Source organism: Lepisma saccharinum, chromosome 5, assembly GCF_977018435.1.
Source record: "Lepisma saccharinum chromosome 5, izLepSacc3.1, whole genome shotgun sequence".
Lineage (NCBI taxonomy): Eukaryota > Metazoa > Arthropoda > Insecta > Zygentoma > Lepismatidae > Lepisma > Lepisma saccharinum.
Genome location: NC_139233.1, coordinates 46,966,090 through 46,992,091, shown reverse-complemented (window position 1 = coordinate 46,992,091; position 26,002 = coordinate 46,966,090). Strand labels below are relative to the sequence as shown.

General features: G+C 37.9%; 1 protein-coding gene and 1 non-coding gene across 2 annotated transcripts in view; both read right to left on the bottom strand.

Moving 5' to 3' along the window:
* The window catches only part of Amnionless (amnion associated transmembrane protein), a 162,200-nt gene that overhangs the window by 92,055 nt on the left and 44,143 nt on the right, over positions 1-26,002 (bottom strand). The gene's annotated exons all lie outside the window — the stretch shown is intronic.
* TRNAS-UGA (transfer RNA serine (anticodon UGA)) lies at positions 17,445-17,526 on the bottom strand. Its single transcript has one exon. It is a non-coding gene; the product is annotated as a tRNA-Ser (tRNA).

Below are 26,002 nucleotides of genomic sequence, written 5' to 3'. Positions count from 1 at the left end.
AATTGAATTGTGTTATTTTGGTAAAATAATAAGTTAAAAGTTGACAAAACACACCCAAAACTTGAAAAATAAACAATTAAAAATTGAAAAACGCAGTTTGTGTGTTGAAAATATAATAAAAACTCTTCCTAGAATCGTTTAAATTGTGTTATTTGAATAAAAATAAGGATAAGCTGGGAAAATGTTTATCATAAAGTCAAAGTTTGGTAAAAAATAAACTTAATATTATGTTAAATAGCACACAGTAACATAAATTTACTACCTAAATCAATAATCAAAGGGTCCTAGGTTCGTTACCCCGTGATAAAAGCAAAATGGTGAAAACTGTAGGCCCCGTCCCTGATAGCTCTCCCTTTTTCATAGTACAGATTAAAACCCTTACGCTTCGTTCTCCTTGTTCAAATTAAAGTTCTCGCTCCAATCTAATTGGGTATCCAAAAATCCTTTTTTTCTTGTGTTCTCGGTAACCTTGGCTTACTTAGACAGAAACCTGTTCTGACATGCAAGCGTTCTAGCCTAAAACCGCGCTAAAGCGTCGTGTGCCTTGGGGCAACCCTGAGCGGAATATTAATTGGCGACGGAAACCGGTTCTACAAGCGACGCATAGCTTCAAAAAATTTGACCCTTGCTGCGCATTCCCAGACATCCTTTGTTGTCTGGTTGAATCCCTCCCCTGCCCTACAGTATTGCATACCTTTCCCCTGTTATTGCGCACTGGTTAACCTTGGAAAAACCGGTTCTGAAAATCTACCGACGCGTTCTCTGATTGGTGAATCAGGTTCTCGCGTTCTTTCGTTGTCCTGACGTTCTGACGTCATTTGACCTTGACCGCACTTCCCCCAAATTCCTTTCTCCTCTACCTGCGCGGAGTTCACAGTCTTCTGTCTGGCATCAGACTCAGCTCACACGTTATACATAGTTCGTCTCCGCTCAATGTCTTACATGCCATTTATTATTATACCTTAGTGAACTATAATTATTACCGTTGCATATCACGGGTTCGAGTACCGGGACCGTCTTCTTTCGTACCATTAACACCCTTCATAGCGGTTCATAAACCGTAAACTCTTATTTTCAATACTATAAACATTAATTATTATAGTTTCATACATTACATACTTTGCAGTAATGAATATAAAACCATATGCATAGCATTTAGTACCTCTAATTACCTTCTATATACATATTTTTCATAAAATAAATAATTATATATTCATAAAAAATTATAAATAAATAATATACATAAATGTAAAGTATTATAATGATATGCAAATTTATTCATATTATGCAAATTAGTTCTTAATTACGTGCAAATTAATTAACACCTGTGCACTAATTGGCCTTGGCGTAGATACCAACTACTGCGGTGTGCTAACCACTCCGCCACAGAGGTCGGCCAGTTCATTTTTTAGTCATACATACGCGATACAGAAACGCGTAGTGAGAATTTTGATTATTATGTCATATTTACTTTTATGAAATAACGAAGCGAAAGTGTAAATTCATCAATGATCTTGCAAAAAAAATATCTAGCTTTTAGAGGATGGAAGAAACGAATATGAGGTAAAGTGTAAGGTGGCTGTCACTTTCCCCTCATGTTGAAAGAGCGCAAAAATGTTCATGGCATTAAAATTATATTTCCTGACACAATCTAAACTACCTAAAATTTAAGTTCTGTTTTTGGAAATAAGTTAAAGCGAAGCTTACTTGTCACATTTGCATTCACTTATAGTGATATCGTATTCTACAGTAATATCCAAGAATTGTAAAAAGAGTAAAATTCTGTGCTTCAAACTATAGATATTCTTAATTATGATTGTCCTGTGGTAAATAATACGATTAGGAGATTACTTTCGTTGCTTAAAGGTAATGGGAAATTATTTAAAAATCATCATATTTATATTGATTAAATTATGAGTAGGGACGTGAAGTTTTCATTTTAACGATAACACGGAATACTTGAAGAAAGCACAATAAAGTGTCTAAAATGGATTTGGGTAAATTAAGGATTCAAGTTTTCGGGGTTTCGGAATCGCGAAATAACTCGAATTATGCCATTTTTCAGAATAACACCGAATTTTGCACTTTAACACGAAAAACGTCGCGAAATATGCAATATAAACTAGGGATAACCCTTCTCTTGTTCAAAAAGTACTACCTGAAGTGCTATTTGATCTGCCGTTTCTAGTCTAGCTGGTGAAAGTTCGATTAAATCGAAATTGTCACGCTTCATTATTGCAGTTTGGCGCAGATATGACTGGCAGTAGGGTATTTAACCTCTTCCTGAAATAGAATTTGCTCGGGGCGGGGGGGGGGGGGGATCTTCCCAGAAGGGAAATTGATTAGGAACGGGAAAATTTTCAGGGAGAAGCACCTTTTGTGTTTCGGGGGGAGGGGTTGTGTATGCGAGTGTGCGTACACAAAACTCCTAATTTGAGGTCGCAGACTGATTTTCCTGGCATTGTTGGAGAAAGTTATATGTATGACTATACGACGCACGCTTTTAGAAGCGATATAGGGAGGGGCCACGTAGAGGGTGTGCGTGGCAATGAGCCAATGGCAGGAGTGCAACGTTGTACAGTTAGGAGACTGCGGCGCGGAAGTTAAAAGCCGTGTTCTGTATTTTTCTTGCGCGCAAGATGTTTTCATAAAACTCGCCACTTTAAGGTTCATCATAAGATGGGGAAAGACATTTTGAACCTGACTGTCCAAGTCCCATGAATTTCCGTCGCCTACAGACGGAGTTATCGTTCCTTGAAGAAACAAGGGAAACGTCACCTTTCATTTCCTTCAGCCTTTTTTTTTCATTGCCACCGTGTTGACGCAGCTGAGTTGTTGTGTCTAAGGAAAACTGTGGGTGTTAAATTCGTCTCGATATAAACAATGACCCTTCATTGTTCTCGAACATTGAAAGTCTGGGTCAGTTTGAGTTCAGCGTTTTCGTAGCAAGGCTGATGTAAAATTATTCGCTTATCGTTCACTCGTGCGCCACAAAGAACAGTTTGTGGAAAGATTAAATACAGCCCTTTCGTACAATAATGTGTGTTCCGTGTGTTCTTTTTATTTTAAGTAATGTCACTCTCGAAACCTAGCACCAGTAGTACAGGCACCAAGGGTGCAAAATCTAATCATTAACCTCCAGGAGAGTGACTCGGAAATGAGTGAAATCAGTGACACGTAGACCGAGGAAGACGACGAGAGCTTCTTTCAGGTATGGGTTTCTCGTATATGCTACAGTGATATGATATTATAATCCTGTGTAGAAATATTCACTACAGTAAACCCTCGTTAAAACAAACTCGCTTAAGACGAACACTCGGTTAACATGAACAAAATGTTGGTCCCGGCAGGGATGTATTATATCTTATAGAAAGTTTTATCGGTTAACGCGAATTTCGGTTACCACGAATTACGAACTGTTTTTCAGTCCGTTGTGTCATTAGATCTCATTTAACACGAACTTTCAAAGTTTTTCATATTTTTTTTTTTTGTTGTTCCTCTGTCGTTCCTCTGCTAGGTATGTAAGAAATCGTTCAACAATCTCTATCATCTTGCCAACAATCAACTTATACAGTATTGTAACCAACAGATTCAGATCAACAATGTGTTCAAAGGTGTTTTTCTATTCTTTAAAACGTAGAAGACTGCAACCCCAAGTAGGAGTGTGCTTGATACAATAAAAACTATCACCGCATCCTGGGAATCTGTGTCATCACAACACATACAGAACTGTTTTTCACCAGAAAATGATCTGTGAGTACTTTTTTTTAAAAAATAATTAATGTAGTAGTGTTTTCTATGGTGACATACAAAATAAGTATTGTAAATGGTTAATGTGTAGAAAGAACTGTATTGCAACAATAAAATTTGAGTCCCCGGTTAGCACGATTTTTTTTAACACGAACTCTTGATTTTTCGGTCCCTTGGGATTCGTGTTAACGAGGGTATACTGTATATTATTTCACTGTACTCATATATACTGTACATGCATTATCAAAATAATGGATACATCGCGAATCTTCTGTCCTTTCCTTGCGCTAGCAGTTAGTTTGGCAACGGCGCAGTAGCACTGGCCGGGTATTGGCCGAACTCATGTTCCTTCTAAAAGCGTACGCCGTTTATTTTCAAAGATTTGGGTGATATCATTCAATAAACATTTCATATTTACTGGCTGATGAGACGAAATAGTTTTCCAAATGGAAGAAATTTGGTAATTCCTAACGAAGGTAAGCCTTAAATTTATTTATTTTTGTCATTAAAACTAAGATTTGCCTCAATTTTCCAGAACTAAAGCAATGTGAAAATCTTAATCATAGAAGGAACAGTAAATATGCATGTAAAAATAACCGATTTTAAATTAATAACGCCGAATTTTGCCCTAAACCGCGAAAAATAACCGAATTGCAGTAAAAAAATAACATCGAAATTCAGTTGAAAATAAAACGAAAACTTCACGTCCCTAATTATGAGTAATGGCAAATGTGGTGCCATTTTTTGCGGTGTCCTCTTTTTTTATGACTTTGTCCTCCTTTTGCACCATGCTCTGTCCTCTTTTTTACATGTATGTGTCTGGTCACCCATACGCTTGCGCACGGGGCCATAGGGGGAGGGGGCAAATGCCCCCCTAATCACGGACGTTCGCAGATTCTTTCCACGAAGGGACAAGCAAGGAATTTTTCCATGGGACATATTACCCCGATAATAGTGTTTGCTCCCTCAAAAACACTACTTGAATTTGAAATTATTGCATTCCTGTGTCCCCATTATAATAATTAATGTAAATTACTGTGACTGAAATCAAATTATATGTGTGAAATACCAGGTTGACACTCGTTTTCGAAGGGGGACGTGTGGTCATCCTTGCTCCCCCCCCCCCCTTATAGGCGTTCCATGGCCCTCTTACATTATTGGACTTTCAGCTAGTGTAGAGGAATCTTATCGCTGTCATTAAACAATATTATTCTCTTAAAGAAAATTAAGTATTTTAAAGCCGACGAGAGTTCAAAGTATCTACGTGGGAAGGGGGTGCAGTGGCGTAACCACAAGGGGCAGGGGGCATTGCCTCATCCCAACCTTGGACGGAAATCAATTCTATGTAGGGGGGCAAACATTTAAGTAAAAGAAAGCAAGACTAGCAAAATCTAAGAGTAGCAGGAGAAAAGGATACTCAAAATGGAATTAGTTTTCACGTCTTTCTTGCATTATTTCTTCCAGATGGCCAGGAGCACCTGCAGGAGGGCACAGAGGGGCTTGTATATGTACACAGGTGCTTGCGTATACTGTTGATGTGACTCAACAAGTTCCAATGTGCGATTGAATTGGTTAAAGAGATCCTCGGAAATGCTTTTGCTGTGGTTGATTAAAGATCCGTTAGCCCATGACATGAGTTTCCGAAACACTAAAGTCCCATGACAGTCAACGATAATTGCGGAGCAGTTGCAGAATGTTATGCACTTCTGTTAGTTCACCATCTAGCGGAGAATATCAGAACTATCCTCGATAGCAACGAACGGCTAGAGCTCTAGCAACTTGGGAAATGTACTGCCAGCGGTGATGTTATGACTAGAGCTAGGAATTTTAGGTGCAAAAATTTGCCAATAAAGGTGCAAAAAAGGTGCCAATTTTTGTACCAAAAAGGTGCTAAAATAGGTGCTAATTTTCAGATGTAGAATTTATTGTGAGCAGTCCATACATATATGATTCAACTTGTCTGGATAAACACAGAGAGTATTCTCTGGTTTTAAATTTTAATATAACTAAGCAAAGAAAATTCTCTGATACATTAGAAAGCGACATAAAGGAAAACATGCTTCTTCTTACTTGCTTAGAATTAGTCATCTAGAAAACTGTTAAAATTGATTACATTCAAAATGTCTATGTTCTTCTGAGTGAGGCTACATCTGCGGTCACTAAGCAGATACTTGTAAGTTGAAAAAGAGCGTTCAACGTCAACAGACACAAGAGGTGCGTATTTTGTTTTCAACCAGTAATCCACATCCTTGTTGGTTGAGACTTTTTGAGCATCAGAGTTTTTGGCTAAACCTTGTTCTAACTGCTCTTTCCCGATCCCTTGCAGCTCTCGTTGCACATCCATCAAAACAGCTCACTGTGCTTCCATTTCAGGACACTGCTCCTCCAGTTTTGTGATTGCAGTAGTAAGGAAAGAGAAGCCATGTAATATATAGAGTTCATCTTGCAATTCCTGTTTAAGTGCACGTTTTTTCGCTTTTTCTACAGCTGAGGAATCACTAGGCAAAGCATCTAAAAATTTCGATATTGTATAGAAATGATTGCAAATAAACACTCCAGCTTTTAACCATGTACCCCACCTAGTGAGGATGGGAGAGGGTGGCAGTGGAAGTTTCGTAATTTCTACGTACTTGTGTATTCTAGAAGAAGCCTTTTTCAGTATTTTCTTAATGCTAGAAACAAATTCGTTCACATATGTATATTCATCTTTACGAGCTTCACAAACTCGATGCAAAGCATGAACAATGCAGGTCACATGTTTTAAGTTAGGACACATATTCTTCAGATTAGAAAATGCAGCTAACATGTAAGATGCTTGGTCTGTAAGAACTAACCACACTCTATCATATTTTACGCCCTCCGGCCACAATACAAAATATGCATCATTGAAACTTTGCATTACACTTGCATTATCTGTTTTGCTGAGAAAATATGTTTTTAAAAGCATGGGTTTCACTTGATGTCCATTGAGAGGTGCTACTAAAATGTTCAAAACGTACCTGTTTTGCCTATCTGTGGTTTTATCTAGTATGAAATAGACTGGATGGTCAGCTACTACTTGCCTCATCTGCGAGATTTTAGCTTCATGAAGAGGTTGAAGGTAAGATTTCCTTAAGGTGACCTCATCTGGAACTGACTTCTCAGTATATTTTTGCAAATATGTTTTCATGACAGGATTGTTAAGTTTCGAAAGAGGTATTCCACACGCTAAAAATGTCCTTGCTGTCCAACTGAAAAATTCATTTGTATTTCTGGAACTCGAAGATGCAAGCGCCACACCAATAAATTGCTGTCGCTTCCCACCTTTACCATCTCGTAGTTCTTTATTCCTGACGTGCTTCCCACTTTGTAGATGCTGCACAACCCGAGTGTGTTGGTGTTTGTCATCAAGAGCAATAGAAATATCACACACATCACACCTCAGAACAGATCCATCACTCTGAATGCCGTCACCTCTAAACTGTTTAACAATGTCCTGCAGTTTCCCAACATTTACTACCCGGTGGAGGCACAAGTGGTTCGGATCCCACTTTAAACTATAGGTCCAGTCCCGATTAGCCTTACTGCGCATAAAGTGGACTTAAAACACCAAATCAATCAAAACCAACATTTACTTTATGTTTTGGCATGGTGAACAAGCAAATCCGATGCATCGATCAGTCGATCACAGACTGCAGTTACCTTGCTCACTGAGACAGGAGAAGGAAACGAAAACAAAACAGCTTTCCTACAACAATTCGTAAACAATACAGCATAGGACAAAAAGAGCACAACTTCTAGCAATTGTAACGCGTCATTGTTGGCTCTGTTTAAAGTCCGCGCGCTTACTACATTAACGTCCAAGAACTGAAGAAAGCCGATTCATTGTTGTGCGGTACACAAGAATCGCGTGCCAAGAAGCCGTGCCTCAAATGTGGGTGGGGTTAAACAGCGCGCGAGTTGTATTAAAAAAAATGATAAAGATGCAAAAAGGGCGAAAAGGTGCAAAAGGTTCTGAGATTGTGAAAAAGGTGGAAAAGGTTCTGAGATTGTGAAAAAGGTGCAAAAAGGTGCAACCGAAACACCATGAGTAGAGTTCAATACGTGCTTATTTTGGGGATGAGTCACTTTTTTACCCATTTTCACACAAACAAATTTAAGGTGCAGCACCTAAAATTCCTAGCTCTAGTTATGACGTAACGCAAGCGCGTACCGCTTTCATGTTGTTCATAGCATTAGTGTATTAGAAAATCAATTTGCAATCGAATTTGCAGTTGTGAACAGAACAATGCACACATCACCTGAATCAATATGAGATTGGCTGCACAACTGACTGTCCTTCTATTAGCCATATTCCTTGAATGCAAAGTTTTATTTTCATCGGATTCAACCGAAAACAGTATACAGGTATACACTAATATTTCTTTACTATGCCAGCTACATCTAGGCAGGGGAGGTGCAAATTCGGTGCAGGAGGAGAGAAAACTCTCTGGACGTTGAAATCTCTAGCTGCAGCTCTGATAAGGAAATATTTCAACTCGAGAGACCATTAACAGATCTACACCAATTGTAACATTATTGTGTCTGTATATGAGCATATTTCTTCCTCCACCAATCTGGAATGATTTCGCACTTTGGTCACATCCAATACTCCAATTCTTTTTTTTCAATATTTTTTTCCAAATTCTGGGCATTAATCTCGAAGAAATTGCAACAGTGGCTTCATAATAATAGCATTTGCTAACAATGCATGTTATCATGGTATTGACAATAATATTTCAATACTTGATAACCACGAAACCTGCTAAAGAATTACTAAAAAAGATCCGTCACGTGATGAAACGAGATAAAGTGTTTATTTTGATCGCATGTACGGTGCTAAGTACAGGTAAGCTTCTTTATAGTATTTATTGTGTTTCCGGATTCCAAATGAACCTTTTCTGTACCAGTTCTAACTTCCAAGGGTCAAATGATACCAAAATATTGAAACCCTTAAAATGTGCTGTTCCATGTGGAGAGGTTATGCTCTACTAAGGGTAGGATGCATAGATATTGCCAGGCAGGGACTGCTCTGGGAAAGGAAGGGACAAAAAATTGGTTTGTGTGTGTACCATGTGTATAATATAGTATATAGTTTATGTACTACTACTATTAATATTTTCACCAAAATAAGGGAATTTACTGATTTTTTATTGATTTTCGGTTTTTTAACGCCGATTTTTTTATCTGTGGATTAATCACGACGATGGGAATGTATGTATATTGAATATCCATGTCTAAGATTCAATTTTTTAGGGTGTCCTGGGTTCGAACAAAAAGCCGGACAATATAGTCGATCATTGTAGCTATGTAATGGCTTGAGATGGTAAGACACACTGTTACAAATTATAATTAAACATATAATATTATTAATAGGAATTGTTTCTTTAGTTTACACTGATTTCGTAATAGCTTTGCAGTAGACGAACGAAGAATATCATTCTAAACCTCATTCGCTCCAATTTTAGGACAACTAAGAAACTCATTCAGGAGGAGGGCAAATGCTTTGGTTCGGAATCCAGTCCGATTTAGCTTATTTATTTATTTATTTATTTACCAGAGAATTCCAAATACAGCTTTGGCCATTTTGCATTGGAATGTAATAACAATGGAAATAACAAAAAATAACAATGGAAGTAACAATAAATAATAATAACATAAACTAAAATACATCATTTTTTCCTTCATACTTCACGTTTGTGCATACATACATATGAGATAAAGTGGATTACATGTTGTTACACAGTAGCTTTTTAAAACGTGACTGGTTTTCAAAAATATCAACTTGGTTTGGTAGAATGTTGTATTGGCCGGGTAGTCTGTGGAAGAGAGAACGCTGTATTAGGCTTAATCTTGGTTTCTGATATGTGAAAAGCTGAGTGCTCCTTGTGGTGCAGGGCGGTAAAGTGAATTTCTTGAAGAAGGCGATCACTTCTTATGTTCCCATTGGTTATTTTATGGAGGAAAATATGGTCTGCAGGTATGTGTCTATCATGAGGGGTATGCATATTTAGCATTTTCAGAGGGATGGACTTTTGTAAATGTTTTGTGGATGGAATTCGGTGGCGAACAATGGCCAGGAAGAAATTTAGAACAGAATTTAGTCTATCTAATTTTGAGGGGCATGCCATAGACCAGATCGGAAAACAGTATTCAAGTTTAGGTGAAACGAAAGATTTGTAAAAAGTGCCGAGAGCAGACAGGTTTTTTATTTCAGTGAAACGATAGAGGAGACCCAGCATACGCATGGAACCCTTAGCGACTGCGGGGATGTAGTCAGAAAAGGAGAGTTTCTCATCAAATATGATGCCTAAGTCCTTCTGTGCGGCAACCCTTTGAACGCAATTGTTTTCTATGAAATATTGCGTATTAAATGTGTACACAATGGATATTAGTAAATTTTCGTCTCCATAAAATATTTTTTCTACAAAGTTTAGGATATTGTGATTTTTTTTGAGGGGCAGGAGCGCGGGAGAGTGAGGGATGAGCATTCTTGTTGCCATGCAATTTGTCCATCGTCATGTTCACGCTCTGTTTTACGGACTGGGAGGTTCGAGAACTGAAACAAAGCGTCAATAAAGCAGTTGACAACCACTACAAGAAAGAATACCTTCTTCACATGGAATAGGATTAATCCAAGGTGCAATATATTCAGGGAAAATAATCGAATAGCTTTTGTGTTTGGTAATTTTCGTGCGACGTAAGTACATCAGTCACATATTTGCAATCATGGACCTACAGTGTCACCGGTCCTAGGCCTGTACAGATGTCGCCCCTCCCACACTATTTTCTTTGACGATTTTGCGGATTTCGGATGTGTCACATTTTGAGTAGGGACGCGCGCATGTTCAAGTCTTCTGGGTGAAGCGTAACAACTTTTCTCCCGAGATTTAGGCCTGTGTATCGAACCAGTGGCCACCACCACCGTGATGAAATTGGTGAGCTACGAATGAGTAGCGTAACCCAGTCATGGAACTTACAAAAACGACTGGGGGTTCGTCGTGCTGACCACACGTCACCCCGTAACTGGTTGAATGATCCCACACCTCGGCAGGTGAGAATGATGCCGGCAGTCGTTAGGTAGGCCCTGGCTCTCGCGGGCTGTTGCGCCACGGTTGATTACATTATCAGTTATAGAAACGCAGTCCCTCTAACAACAATCGTTGCCAAGTCTAAATACAAATTACACGCCGAAAAAAGCTATAAAAATCTATAAATATAAGAATCGGGTTTAATGAATTCGATTACAATGTAGAAGTATGGGCTATCCACATTAGAATGATAAAAATTAACAATTATCAACATTTATATTCCATCAAATTACAACTTTCAGAATATATAACCTTCAGACTTAGAGGCATTGATAAATAATACTCCTAGTCCATATGTTATTGTTGGTGACTTTAATTGTCATCATGACATTTGGAGTACACACTCATCAGATAGACTTGGGTCCAGCATCGCTGACTGGACAGAAAACAACTAATTTATTGTCGTAAATGATGGATCGCCCACACATATTCCATGCAATGTAAATGAAGACTAAAATTGGTAAACGCTGTAAGTGCCACAATAATTCAAACACCGTTTTCCACGTTAAACTGTGAAATGTGCCATGCTTTATAATGTGGTAAGCGTGAAATGTGGCTGGTAGCTCTCTAAGTAGTTCAAAGGGCGTGTAAAAAGACACTAGTGTGAACGTTCGTACGGGCTGATGTGCTGAACGATGCGATTTCCCAACACTTTCGCTTTTGACACATACAACGTTTACCACTTTTAGTCCTCAAATAACCCCACATCAATAGACCTTACAATAATATCGGAGTCATTATTCCCCAAATTTCAGTGGATCACAGCGGAGGAGCTTCATGGCAGTGATCATTTTCCAATTTGTTTTAATGCCCAATTTTTATCATCACAACCAATCCCACTCATTATATTTCCAATAATTCGCTGGAAAATTAATAATCTATCATATCTATCACACACTAAAAAAAAACGAATAAATTCCTCTCAACCGATACATTACTCCAAATCATCACAGAAGCGTTAAACATTCTTAGTTCAAGGAGAAGAGTCAATTTTTCGCGAACAATATTTCCAAAAATACATTGGTGAACCACAGAGTGGGAGACTGCAAAAAACAACCGAAAAAGAGAGATGTTCATTTTGCATCATACCCCACCCTTGAAAATTGCAAATTATGGAAAAAGTCAATAGCACAAGCAAAGAAAATATTTCTGCAAGGCAAACGTCAAGCGTGGATTAAATATTGCAATTCAATAGATCATCCCAAAACGTATTGCATAAATTTAATTCCTTAAGTAAACCACGTCCAGCTCGGCAACAGCCAATTGATAATAGCTGGCAACACTAATTTTTAATGCATTTGACTCTGCCATCGGTACATCTTCTCTTCCATACGATAAAACGGAGGACAATAATTCAAATTTTACACAAGAATTTACTCCCATTACTACAGAGGAACTAATAAATATAACGAATGACGTTAAACCCACAGCACCAGGCTTGGATGGAATACCTTATCAAGCTATAAGATATTTACCGGAAGCAGATTTAGATATATTTGTAACATATTACAACAATATATTCCGTACCGATATAGTACCGAGGGAATGGAAAATTACGTAGTTCTCCCAGTTCTGAAAGCAAATAAACCACCTCATCGCGCAACATCATACAGACCCATAGTGCTAATTTCAGTCTTGGAAAAAATTTGCGAACGAACGATATATCTTAGAATTACCTGGACACTAGAACGTCATCGTTTCTTTTATCCTACTCAACTTGGCTTTAGAATTAATTATGGCAGTCAAGATGCAATAGCTATCCTTAGCGCTGCAATTCAAAATAGCAAAATTAGTCGATCATAGTGTGTATTTTTATAGATGTAGAAAAAGCATATGATTCAATTAATTTACATATACTATACAATAAATTAGAAAACCTTCATATTCACCCCCAACTATCGTTAATTATATGGAACCTATATTCCAACAGAAAAATGTATGGATGGTTCTCAGAAAAATTTAGTGACCCTCGCTTCGCTTCAATGGGAATTCCTCAAGGTGCACCATTGAGCCCTTTATTGCCTAATATTTACATTAATGAAATACACGCATTACTTATTTATCCATTCCAGATAGTACAATACGCAGATGATTTTTGTTTTTATAGTACTACAGATGACGCGACCCAAGACGTGATAAAAATGTAGAGATTAATCATCACCGTACGAGAATGGTTCTACAATGTAGGATTAACTCTTAGCGAAAACAAATCCAAAATTATTTGTTTTAATAATAAGCATTTGGGCACATATCCCCATAATATTCTACAAATTTCCAATATCCCAGTGACAGATACTCACAAATATTTAGGTGTGCATTTTGATAGACGCTTTACATGGAATACACATATTACGTATTTATTAAACAAAGGACATTTTTTAAAAATATACTCCGTAGTATGACAACAACTAAATGGGGTGGGCACCCAAAATGTTTACTTCTCTTTTATAAAAATTGTTTTCGTTCATTTTTCGATTATGCAGCCTTCAGTTACGGGGGAGCAAGATCCAGTCTACTCGACAAAATAGATATATTACAAAGAAAAGCATTGCGAATTTGTCTGGGTCTTATGCAATCAAGCCCCAATGTAAGTGTTTATATGGAAAGCAAAGAAACGTCCTTAAGTCACAGGCAGATTCAATTAACAATTAACAATAAATTTCCTCCTTAAATATTGGGAAAATCCATTTAATAAATTGTTTGACAATGGACTAAAGCCGATGTTATAAATCCACAAACAACCTCATATTTCTTTGTACACTGCCATTACATTGACCCGGAACAGAGAAAGACTCTCCTACATCCTTTGATATATCAACTTGATATAAGTACCATTATGTACACAAAGTACAATACACTTCAGAGATCTAGGACTACATGCATTGTACAGAGAAAAATTGCCAACACACGTAATTATACACACCGATGGTTCAAAGGATAACCAAAGGGTAGGATGCGCCTACATCCCAGAGTAAAAAAAATACCATCAGTTTAGATTACCTATAGATTCATCAATTTTCACCGCGGAAAGTTAAGCACTATACAGACAGAGCTTTACAAAGTGGAATATCCGAAGGTTATTAAAAATTCTTCTCCTTACAGATGCTTTGAGTGTATTACAAGCTTTAACTACATCTTATCCTATATTATGCCATCAGTCTATATTCAATATTCTAATAATTCAACAAGTTCAATTTGCTCGTAAAAGGAACATTGATATACAATTTAGTTATGTTATAGCACATAATGAAAGCCAGAGATTTACAGCACATAAGTTTCAACAGATTATAGAACACAGATTTATTACCTCGAGTAAAAAACAAACTCATGAATCATTGGAAAGACTGGTGCAAGGAACAATCTATGGTAGTGGGTAATACATATAGATGGACAGCAGACTTTACAAATAAAAATCCATGGTTTCATTCTTATAAACTTCCACGGCAAGTCATAGTTTTCATCAATAGATTAAGAACAGGACACGTACGCACACCAGCACACTTATTGAATCAAATTGCAGTTAGTCTGAATATTAAATGAAGTATTAAAAATATGGTAAAATTTCGGACAAAGATTAGATTTTTTCTTCCTTATCCATCCAATCTCTTTTCGATATTGCTCAAAAGAAAATAGTACCAGGAGAAGTTGAAAAAGCTGAATTGGAGAAGCAGTTAGCAAAAGCTTCTAGAAACCCAGGTTTGCAGTTCCTGCGACGGATGAATTCGGTGGAACCTGTCCAGAATTTGCCTGGGTATTCCGCAACTGAAATTTATTTATTTATTTGAAAGTTCTGAATACAGAAAAAACATTTTACATCAGAATATCAACACAAGAAATGAAACGAACAAATACTGTCCAGTGGCATCTTGTGAAATGGAAAGAACATTTTCAAAATACAAAGACTTACTTTCTGACAATCGAAAGAGTCTGTTACCTGAAAACATCGACAAATAACGTCTAGTGTATTGAAATGCTAATGTAAAGGAATAACATATTGATTGATGCAACGAAAGAGTATAGTGTTTCCATCAAGATACGTATATTATTATAATTGCAATATTGCAGTTTTTAGAGCAAGCCTCCAGACAAAGGAATGCGTGTAATATAATATTTTTGTTGCATGGAACAAAAAAACATTTGTAAATTAGTGTTTTTTGGTGATCCTTAGTAGCACAATTTATCACACTTTTATTTCTATAATTCCGTTCAGTGAGTTACTGAGACATTTAGTTCCCATATAAGGCGTACAGCACCTTAAAATAGGTTGTTTTGAAAATTTTTAGTGCATATTTTGGCCTTTTTAGTGCATATTTTGGCTTCTTTTAGTGTATATAAATCCGCTGCCTAGTTATTATAATAAAAGTGGAAATATAGACTGCACAATAGATGTCTCTGAACATGAGTAAAGTATTTTGTAAAATAACTGTGATGATATGTCATATCGAAAACAATGTTAGTAGGAAAAGAAAGCAGAGAGAATTGTAATATCGGTTACTTGAAACTTCTTGCACTAAAGACACCTCATTGAAAATATCACATTAATAATTGTTTTAAAAGTTATAAATATCTCGTAACGAAAATATGCAGATTGTTCGTTTTTAAAGTTAATTTGAGTGAAAATTATTTCCATTACTTAAATGCAAGTCTTCCAATTTAGAATTTTGCACTCTGACGCAAATCTTTCCAATTTACATTTGATGCTTAGGGTGGACTCTACCAACGTAAAAATGTTTAAGGGAATCCTGCGCTACAGTTCTCACACTACTATTGCATTGCAGTTTTATAATAATATAATATAGACATAAAATATGGATTTGTAAGTTGATGGTAATAATGACATTATTTTTTTTAATTGAGAACGTTTTGGGTATACTCAAGACCGATAGCCTTATTTTATGTATGTCACTACTACTATCATTATCATATCACCATCTTCATGAATATACAACATGATTTAGAAGAAGGCAGTACTGCATATCTGCATAAAAGTATATTATTATATGCAATGCTAGTGGAAGCTAATGCTGATTCTCCTCAATATTTATGTCAATTCAATATATTAACAAAAATATTCATAAATTTGCAAAAGAAACCTTAGGAGAAAAATCCTTGTACGTTACAAAGAATAATAATAATACTGGAGTAGTGAAATATATAGAATGAGAAGTGAAAACAAAGAAAAACAATAATACTAGAGTAGTGACATAGAATAACAAGTGAAAACAAAGATGAAAGTGTTAAATATAGCTAACATACGAAATATTCGAGATAAAATTGAATATTAAAAAAAAAAAAAAAACAGAAATAAGGTGTTGCATAACAAAATGATAGAAGTTGGGAGACAAAATCCAAACTAGTCGAGCAGTCACGCGTGAAAAGTACTGAAAATTAGTCGAGAATTAAAGAAAAATAATCCTGGTTGTTGCACTGCTTTGAAGTAAAAGATAACATTTCCATTTCCCTCATCCCCTTAGAGTTTATCATAGAGAATATTCATATCATACTGATTAAGTTTCCAGAAGCTACTTTCTGTCGAAAAAAAAATGTTGGGTGCAGGATATTTGTGGTAAAAATTAATTTCTTGTCTGTTGTGGCTGCGGTATGAGGGTATACCCTATATGGGGAGGGAAGAAAAGCTAACTATTGTACTACGTCCGTCCAACTCTCTGGCATCATCAATTCGTATATTACGTTATAGTATTCTCGATTTTTCATTAAGGACCCCGGATGTTTTACTTGCGGCAACACTACGCCACTGGAATTACTTCTTCTACTGGTGTGTATTAACGCAATTCGTATATTAGCATTATGGATTTTCAATGAGAGCACATTTATGTTTTCAAATAGAGCAGAATAGGTGCCAAGTATGTGTTGAAATTTGCGAGAAACACTAAATATCATGTAAATTACTACATTTGCACCATTTTGTGACTAAATATACATTAAAATTTATTTAGCAAGAATTTTATCTATTTTTAAGCAAATTCGGATAAGGAGTAACGTTTATAGTTGTTATTGCGATTATAAGACAATAAAGTTCTCAAATATAGGATACATTTTAGTGTTGTTTTAATTATATTTCCATGCATAAAATGAAAACATGAGCCGTTCAATAAAAGCAAGTATCATTTTGAAATCCAGTACCAGAAAAACTATAAAGAACGGCTATATATTTATCCAATTTCGCTGTAGAGTAGATTAATTTGGAAAAATTTCGGGCTCTGTGAACCTATGCCAGTATCCATTCCGTCCATGGAAAAACTTAAACAGGAGGGTACCACTTTTCACCATCTTTTTATGCACCAACAGTCAAAATGGGCAATTTAAGGCACAATAGATTTTACAATCAGTGAAACTAACCCTAAAACGAACTTCTGTATTGAAAGTCGACGAACAAAATAGGTACTTAGAGCAAAACCCGGATTCTATCATCACACACATAGATGAGAAGTACTCAATCGATGCGATGAAGGTAACCAAGCAGAGCAATTGAAATCTTATTCGAGAACATAAACATATCTGGTGAATTCTAGAAATACAAATTACGATGAAAGACAACTAGGAAGTGCAAAAAAAAAAAAATTTCGCTGCGGACAGGATTCGAACCTGCGCGGGTAGAACCCATTGGATTTCAAGTCCAACTCCTTAACCACTCGGACACCACAGCTTGAAATAAACGTTAGCGCCTACATTACTTGCTGTGCATGGGATAAAAGTCCGCTAGGGGCGCTGATGGCTGTGTTTCGTGGAATGACGTAGTTGTGAGTGGCAAAGCAAGCAGGGTGGTGGAGAGGAGAGGGGAGGGGAATCGTAGCAACAATCGTACCGTAGAAGTCTGAAACGCTCTTATCAGAATTTGGCGGATTGCACGTGTCCCCTAGCGATAGCTAACTTTAACGAAAAAACTGACTAACATAAAATAGAATTATTCAGCAATAATCCTCCTCCGTGGCCGTGCGAATCGCTGTGCTTTGGACTCTGACTGCAGGACGGCATGGGTTCGAGTCCGCCTGGGTGCAGTCTCGGGGTGTATAGGACCGGTGGCAATCCACCATCGTGAGGAAATTGGGGAGCTACGAGTAATGAGGAGCGTAATCCGGTCTCGGAAATCTCCTACAACCAGGGACGGCGACAGGGGTGGGCACAGATGGGCAAGTGCCCACCCAAAAATTCCTGTGCCCATCCAATCAAATTCAATAAGTACATATACTTGGGGATATATGAATGATTCAATAAATTAGTGTATTCTGGTGTTCAAAATATGTATATTTCACTTGTGAATATTATCTATGCTGAAATGTTCACATATTATCAACCCATAAAAAGTCAATTTTGTCATTAGAAAGTGAAAGTAATTACTATTGAAACAAAAACTGTGATCAAATTAATACTTCAATGATTAAAAGCAGCTAGTAGGCTTAGGAGGCTCAAAAGTATGCAGGGTATGATCAAGATTAGATCAGAATTTAGGTTGAACTTGAGGACTGCAGCTCCGGGCCTCCACATAGTGCGTATATAAATCCCGGCCTGGGTATGGTTAATAAATCTCCAAATAAACAAATCAAAACATCATCTTAGCGTTACTTCCTCCAGCAACACAATAAATTATTTCGATTTTTTAATTATTATTATTAGAATAATTTAATCAAGAAGACTTAGATGGGCAGGCCATGTGACACGAATGGCAGAGGAAAGAATAGTTTACAGGATTCTTGTTGGAAAACCTGATGGTAAGAGACCAGTAGGAAGGCCAAGACGAAGATGAAGGGATAAGGTTGAGATGGACCTAAAACAAATCGGTAAGGTTGGGAAAGATTAGATTGATCTTGCCCCGGATAGGGACAGATGGAAGGCTTGTGTTGCTGCAGCCATAAACCTTCGGGTTTAAGTATGCTAGAGAGTATAAAACAGTAATGTAAAGTGCTCCTCTGTACTTTTCACCATGCCATGAAGGCGTATAGGGGGTGTGGAGTTAGGGCCACATACTTTCATGATCTCGGCCGAAGCTGGAGTTGATGTGATCAGAGTATAATGTAGTTTTAATTAGCTCTGCATTGAAATTCAAGAAGTGTCCCTTTTTAGTTCATTACAATTTGTATATACCTGTCATCTTCAAATATCAATATGGTATGCGAAATATAAACTTTATACTTATTCTACTAATAAGTAGGAATCACAATAATCACAACAGAATCTGTAGATGCAGCTGAAGTAAATAAAAAAAGTTATGTCACGTAGCATCCAGAAGACGATTTTGTTAAGCTTGTTTTTAAGCCCACTTTTATTCTCAGATAGGCTAATCGGGACTAAACCTACAGTTTAACGTGTAGTCCGAACCAGTGTGCATTGTGCTTCCACCAGAGGAGGGGGGAGTCGAATACAGGACCTCTTCATTTTTAGTGCGTCAGCGTTATGCCATTGGGGAATAAATATACAGAAAGAACTCGCACCAAACGTGTCATTTTATCACCACAGAAGATGTGTCCATTTTAAGAGGGTGATTGCCTGAGACAAATATTTGAGACTTTCGGAAAACAATGTCATTGTTCACGTAATAAGCTGCCTTGATCCACTAATGAAACGCTGTGCAATTGAAACTACCATCTTAACTTTCTAAGAGGTATGAACTAATGAAACTCCATTTTTGGAAGAGTAAGTTCTTGTTGATTTGTTTTATTTTAAGTCATTTTTGTGCTAATTTTGATAATGACGACGGTAAGGTTGAATGGTGATTAGATGAAAGTAACGAAGGAGCGAAAACAAACACACGCTGACACTCAAAATACAAACCCTCATAAACTATTACTTTGAGAATGGTTCCAGGCGCCAGGGACTCGTTGCCCTGAAAGAATAAAGTTTCCAGGGTATGCTGCATAGGATAGAGGTTGACATTATAGTGTGTTCGAAATGGTCATGCCATACAACCCAAGACATCTATGAAAAATAGATGAATTATTACTGGTGATCAACTTCAATGAATTCCTTGTGTCCTAAATTATTTTGTTACCTCAAAAAATATGTTCATGTAACCATACGTGTATTGTTTCTCCCGCATTAGTAACATGACTGTTCAGAAAACGAATAGTTTGTGACCATCAGAGACAAAGCGAAAGGAAATGGAACAAGATGCGAGATTAGATTAGAAAATAAGGAAAACAAGAAAAGGAAAGGAAAAAGAAGTAAGAGGAAAATCGGGAGTGTAAGAGAGAGGAGATACATACGTCTTACATACATGGTCTTACATTTATACTGCCCACCCTAATCTATCAATATGGAGCTTCTGACCACCCGGTCGAAAATTTCTGGCGCCGCCCGGCCGAGTGTTCGACGTGCTGGCCCAATGTCACTTTATATTACATTTTAATTATTATTATTAATATTTTCCAGACTTACAAAGAATACAAAGAAAACATTCGGCATAAATTATCTAATCGGTCTGATATTGGATCTATTTGAGAAACTAAAAGTGTTGCCACTAAAAATCGTATCCGAGATATTTTGATTATAAGAATAATAATAACCCGTGCAGCCCTTCAGGGCCTTGGCCTATCTCCCGACTGCCAGTCTCCCTCCCACAATCCTATCTACTAGAGGTGTGGAGTTCTGCAACCGGTAATGGAGTGACGTGGGGTCAGCACGTCGAATCCCCGTCATAGAAAAAATGTACTAAATTTTATCTCAGGTTGCTGCTCTAAATCTCCGTAGCAAAGTTTGATTTCTAAGACAAAATCATCCCGCGGTAAAACGTCCGAAACGAATATTTAAACATCATACAAAAACCTACTGAGACGATGTAGAATTTTATAATTGATTTTGATTGATTTATTTATTTTGTGTTTCAAGCCCACTTTATGCACAGTAAGGTTAAGAGACGGTCTACAGTTTAAAGTTAGATCCAAACCAGTAGGTGCCTCAACCGGGTATCGAACCCGGGACCCCTTGATTACAAGGCGACGATGCTACCACTGCGCCATTCGTTACTCCTAATTAAAATTGATAATTATATTAATAATTAATAATAATTATTATTACAATCTAGAAACCGATTTAAACAGATTTCTAGAAGAAAGCACATGTGACATATAAGTACGTATAATACAAATTGAATTGTAATTGCGTGATGCATGTGAATCTGAAATCAATTGAAAATTATATTGTCCGGAAAGATGAGAACATAGGCGTGCGCACGGGGGGAGAAGGGGGGAGGGTGCAATTGCCCCCCCCCCCTAATCATGGACGTCCCGCCGATTGTTTCTACGGAGGGACAAACAAACATGGGGTATATTACCCCGATAATAGTGTTGCACCCTCAAAAAAACACCACTTGAATATGAAATTATCACATTAATGTAGATTGACTGACATCAAATTATACGTGTGAAATACACGTAAGCAGGACAAAATAGAATTAGTTTTCACGTCTTTCTTGCATTATTTCTTCCAGACGGCCAAGAGCACCTGCAAGGGGGCACAAAGGGGAATTGCCCCCTCGATATCAAATTTTATACCAATAAAAATACATTTGGTAAAATTTTCTTCCTAGTTTCGCTTGCAAAATCTGCTTTTCTTACAGCCTTGGCAAATTCAAAGCCGTAGCTAGGGTGGCGGCGAGAGTTGGCCCTGGACTCCGATAACGATATAAATGAAAAAAATTGAAAAAAAAAAATTACCATGGCGGCCCATGAAATTTTTTGTGCCATATTAAATCAATATAGTTTTCAGTTTGCAAAAATTTGGATCTAAAAATGTTCTTGCTTGCTACGCTTGCAATTTTATTGTTTTGATTTGCTTAAGCACTCCGGCACGGGAGCCGATTAATCAATTCGTGTAATAACAGAAAGAATTCACGTACAAACTGACGTGCGTTATGGCTTCTGTAAGAAAATATGTATATCCGAAAGTATTTCAAGCAAATTATACATTATAGTAACACCTGAAGTCAGACACTTCAAATCACGGAAATACAACGATGTCGGGAATATTTGATGCTTGAATCATACATACTGTTCGTGCAGAGAACAATGAAACCTAACATTCCACATCATTGGTGATTATTTAAACAGTCGACAATAACATGTTCCCTAGGCATGATCGTAAGCTTAAGCTCTGCTCTGGTGCCAAAGCTGACCACGGTGTGAGCGCAGGATGAGCCAGGGGCCAGGGTTCGAATCCCGGGAACTACATCAATGATTGTGATATGTTGAAATAACAAAGTTAAAAATAGGAAAAATTAGATGATGACTGAAATACGTGAGTTTGAGTTTTGAGTCAACTTATGCACAAATGGACTTATCGGGACTGGACCTACAGTTTACATTGGGATCCGAACCACTATGTGCTTCCACCAGGGATCGAACACGAGATCCCTTTATTACAAGCCGACAACGGAAATATATGAAAATGAGCTTGTGTGAGTGAGTAAGTGTAGAGTACTGTATCTCCACCTGTTTCGATTTACAACATGTTCAGCAGTGGTTGCATGTGTGAGCTGTGGTGTCCGAGTGGGCAGCCCTTGTGGCGGAGTGGTTAGCACATCGCGCTACGACGCCAGGGGTCCCGGGTTCGATTCCCGGCTCGGCCATGGATGTTTGTGATTGTCTGTCCTGAAAAGTCTTGAAATTGAAATATGAATGAAATGATATGAGTGAATGAAGTGTGACGGGGGAAGCTTCCGCATAGGGGCTTTCCTTTTATAAAAAAAAAAAAAAAAAAAAAAAAAAAAAGTGGTTAAGGAGTTGGACTCGAAATCCAATGGGTTCTACCCGCACAGGTTCGAATCCTGTCCACAGCGTTTAAATTTTATATCTAGAGCTACATATTTCTGGTTAACGTTACAAACGAAAAACTAATGTAAGTGCAAACAATGCAGCTTGTGACCCCTTGTCCGATATCACCAGTTCACCACCTCCAAACTTACTTCCTGCTTTTTAGTAGTTGGGACCTAAGAAGAAACTTGAGAAGAAAAAAAAAACTTTTGAAAGTTACAATTAACGAGTTCTGAAAATACAAACATATTTATCAGAGTTCATCGAACTTTATTACTTGGACAAGAAAAAACCAACAACTATATTTTGATCATATAATTATGCAACATAATACTTGACACGTGGACCTCCCCGATGGGGTCGTGGTAGCGTCGTTGCCTTGTAATCAAGGGGTCCCTCAGTCTGCCTACAGCTCGTGCAGGTATCAGTTCGTAGCAGAGCTCCGCTCTTCGCGTGAGAAGGCTTAGTGATCGAACTGTCCGAGTTAGCTAGGGCCGTATACGGTTTGCTAGTGTTGTGTTAGTTCTTTTTTTCCTTTGGAGTGCAAGCGAGGTTTTGACTACAATTACCGTGAGCCAGTGAAGATACGATGAAATAGTTCACGATGAATACACAAAGAGAAAACACCTTGAAATTTGTTTTCCGTGAGGTCAAAACGCGACCTACGTCATTGGATTTTCATCGATGGTTTCATGATGTCTACCAAGTGCCTACGAACCAAGTGCTCAGTTTTGAAATAGATTACTTTCGTAAGTGTTTGTACGTGAAATTTGCGACAAAAGTGGTAGGAGAACAGTTACTAAATGATTTTGGTGCTGAGGTAATCTACAGTGACGTAGATGGTGATCATAAAGTTGAAGTAGAATGGGCCCACCAGCGGCATGTAATCGTCAGAATCCATGTAGTCCCAATTGAATTAAGTGCAGAAGTGATAAGTCGTGTCATGGGGTCTTATGGGGAAGTGTTAAAAATTGAAGACGAGACATACTCTGCAGATCACATTTACCCTACTCGAACTGGACGTGTCTTGATTAAAATGATACTACGTAAACCCATACCCTCATATGTAACAATGAATGGAGACTCTTATTGGGTAACATACCCTGGGCAGGTGCGTACGTGCCTCGCGTGTTCGGGGGAGGATCATGTAGTTGCTCAGTGCCCTAAGCGTCGATCCTCAGGGAACCAGCCCCGCAGGGGTCCGGTTAATATACCCGCTGACAATGTACCGATGGTATATGAACCAACTCTGCTACCCGTACGGACTAAACCAAGAGATTCAGCTCCGTTAGTTGCAGAAGTCCCAGCGTCAGGAGATAACAATGGAGGGGACACGGATAGCCCCAGAATCACCGAAGAGGAGACAGGTACCAGACAGGAAGTTAGTGAGAAGAATGCACCAATAGGAAGGGAAGAGATGGAGCAGCCAACATTGACCACTGCAGAGGAGATGCATCACATACCCCCGCCCCCACCCCCAAGTGCTTTGTTCGCGGAGGCAGAATTCCCCGTAGTTACCTCTCCTAGGAAATCACGGTCAAGATCTGTATCAAGGTTACGGTCAGTGGCGGAAGAGTCCATGGTGCTACGTAGAAAGAAGAAGAAAAATAATGAATGCGTAAGTTCCACAATAGTTCATAACGAATTTAGAGTAGAACCTGGTACCCCAAAACAAGATGTTTCAAAGGGTAGTTTAACAAGTAATTCAGGAAATGTAATTAAAGAGAAACCTTCGACGAGTAACAAACTTACCCCAGATTTATTTAGTGGAAAGCATAGTTAATGCATTCTAGGCAGAAATTAGAGTTTAGTAATGTTGAAGAATGTAAGTAAGTTTAGTTTTCTTTCGTGGACAGTTCTAATCATGCAAACATTTACCTTGGCATCTATAAATTTGAATCAAATGCGAAGTAAGACCAAACTAATTGCTCTCAATGACTTTCTCATTAAATCGTCTATTGATGTGGCCCTCTTACAAGAGGTAGCCATAGACGATTTTTCTGTACTGAACATGTTTAAAGTTTACAACAATTTTACTCCCTTTGCACAAGGGACTGCCATAGCATGTACGCGACACTTGGATTTACGTAATGTAGTGCCCCATCCCACGGGCAGACAAATAAGTGCCAAATTAGGCTCAGTGTTTCTCTGTAATGTGTATGCTCCGTCAGGAAGCCAAAACAGACGGGAAAGAGACGATTTTTTTTCAACAGTTGTAGGGCCCGAGCTGACATCCCACACACTAGACACTATACTAGTGGGAGATTTTAACTGCGTAATTCGTTCACAAGATCAAAATCCAGGATACAACTACTCACGTGCGCTCTATGAATTAACGCAGGGGTTACAACTGCGAGACGCTTGGATACACACCAATGGCGAAAGTCAAGGTTACACACATATCACCTCCAATAGTGCGTCAAGGATCGATAGGTTTTATGTCGCACCAAGATTTCAGGAATATATCATTAGTGTTCAAAATTTTCCAGTATGCTTTAGTGATCATAGTGTCCCAATTCTCAAAATAAATTTAGATTTGATCAAACCCCGACAAGGTAGCGGATACTGGCTTTTAAATAGCACATTATTACGCAATGGTAGTTATGTCCAGCTAATCAGGGAAACGTGGAACGAACTCAAGGCCTCTCGGCCAGTGCAAAAGACCCTAATCGAGTGGTGGGAAACTCGAGTTAAGCCTAAATTTCGTCAGGTCAGTAAATTCTTCAGTGCAGAGGTTAGTAGAGATCAAAGAAACAAATATAATTTTTTGTATGCAGTCTTGAATGATCTCCATCGTTTAGCATTGCAAGGTAATTTCGATCGTCCTTATGCAAATGAAATAAAAGCGCAATTACTTGCTATACATAGGAAACGAAAATCTGCAGCAATAATAAAGAGCAAGATTCTTCCTATAGACCCAGACGAGCAAGCCACACTATGTCACATTCTTCAAGAACATAAACACGCCAGGAGTCACGTTATTCATAAATTAACTTTAGATTCCGGTGAAGTTGTCACCAGCCCTCATAGTATACACGACAGGTTTTTGCAATACTATAAAAATCTTCTTGGTCAAGCCTTTAATCCAACAGAAACGCAATGCAATTTTTTGAACTACCTCCCTGCGTCACTGACAGAAAATGAAAGAACTGAGCTCACACAACCGTTTTGTAAAAAGGAGGTTCATGATGCAGTATTCAAAGCTCCGAGGAATAAAACTACAGCCGAAGATGGATTACCATCAGAATTCTATCAATGTTTCTGGGATCTAATAGGAGACGAATTAACGGAATGGGTCAACGAAGTGTTGACAACAGGGACCATAGGGAAGACCAGTAGCACGGGAGTTATAGTGTTAGTTCCCAAAAAGGCAAATCC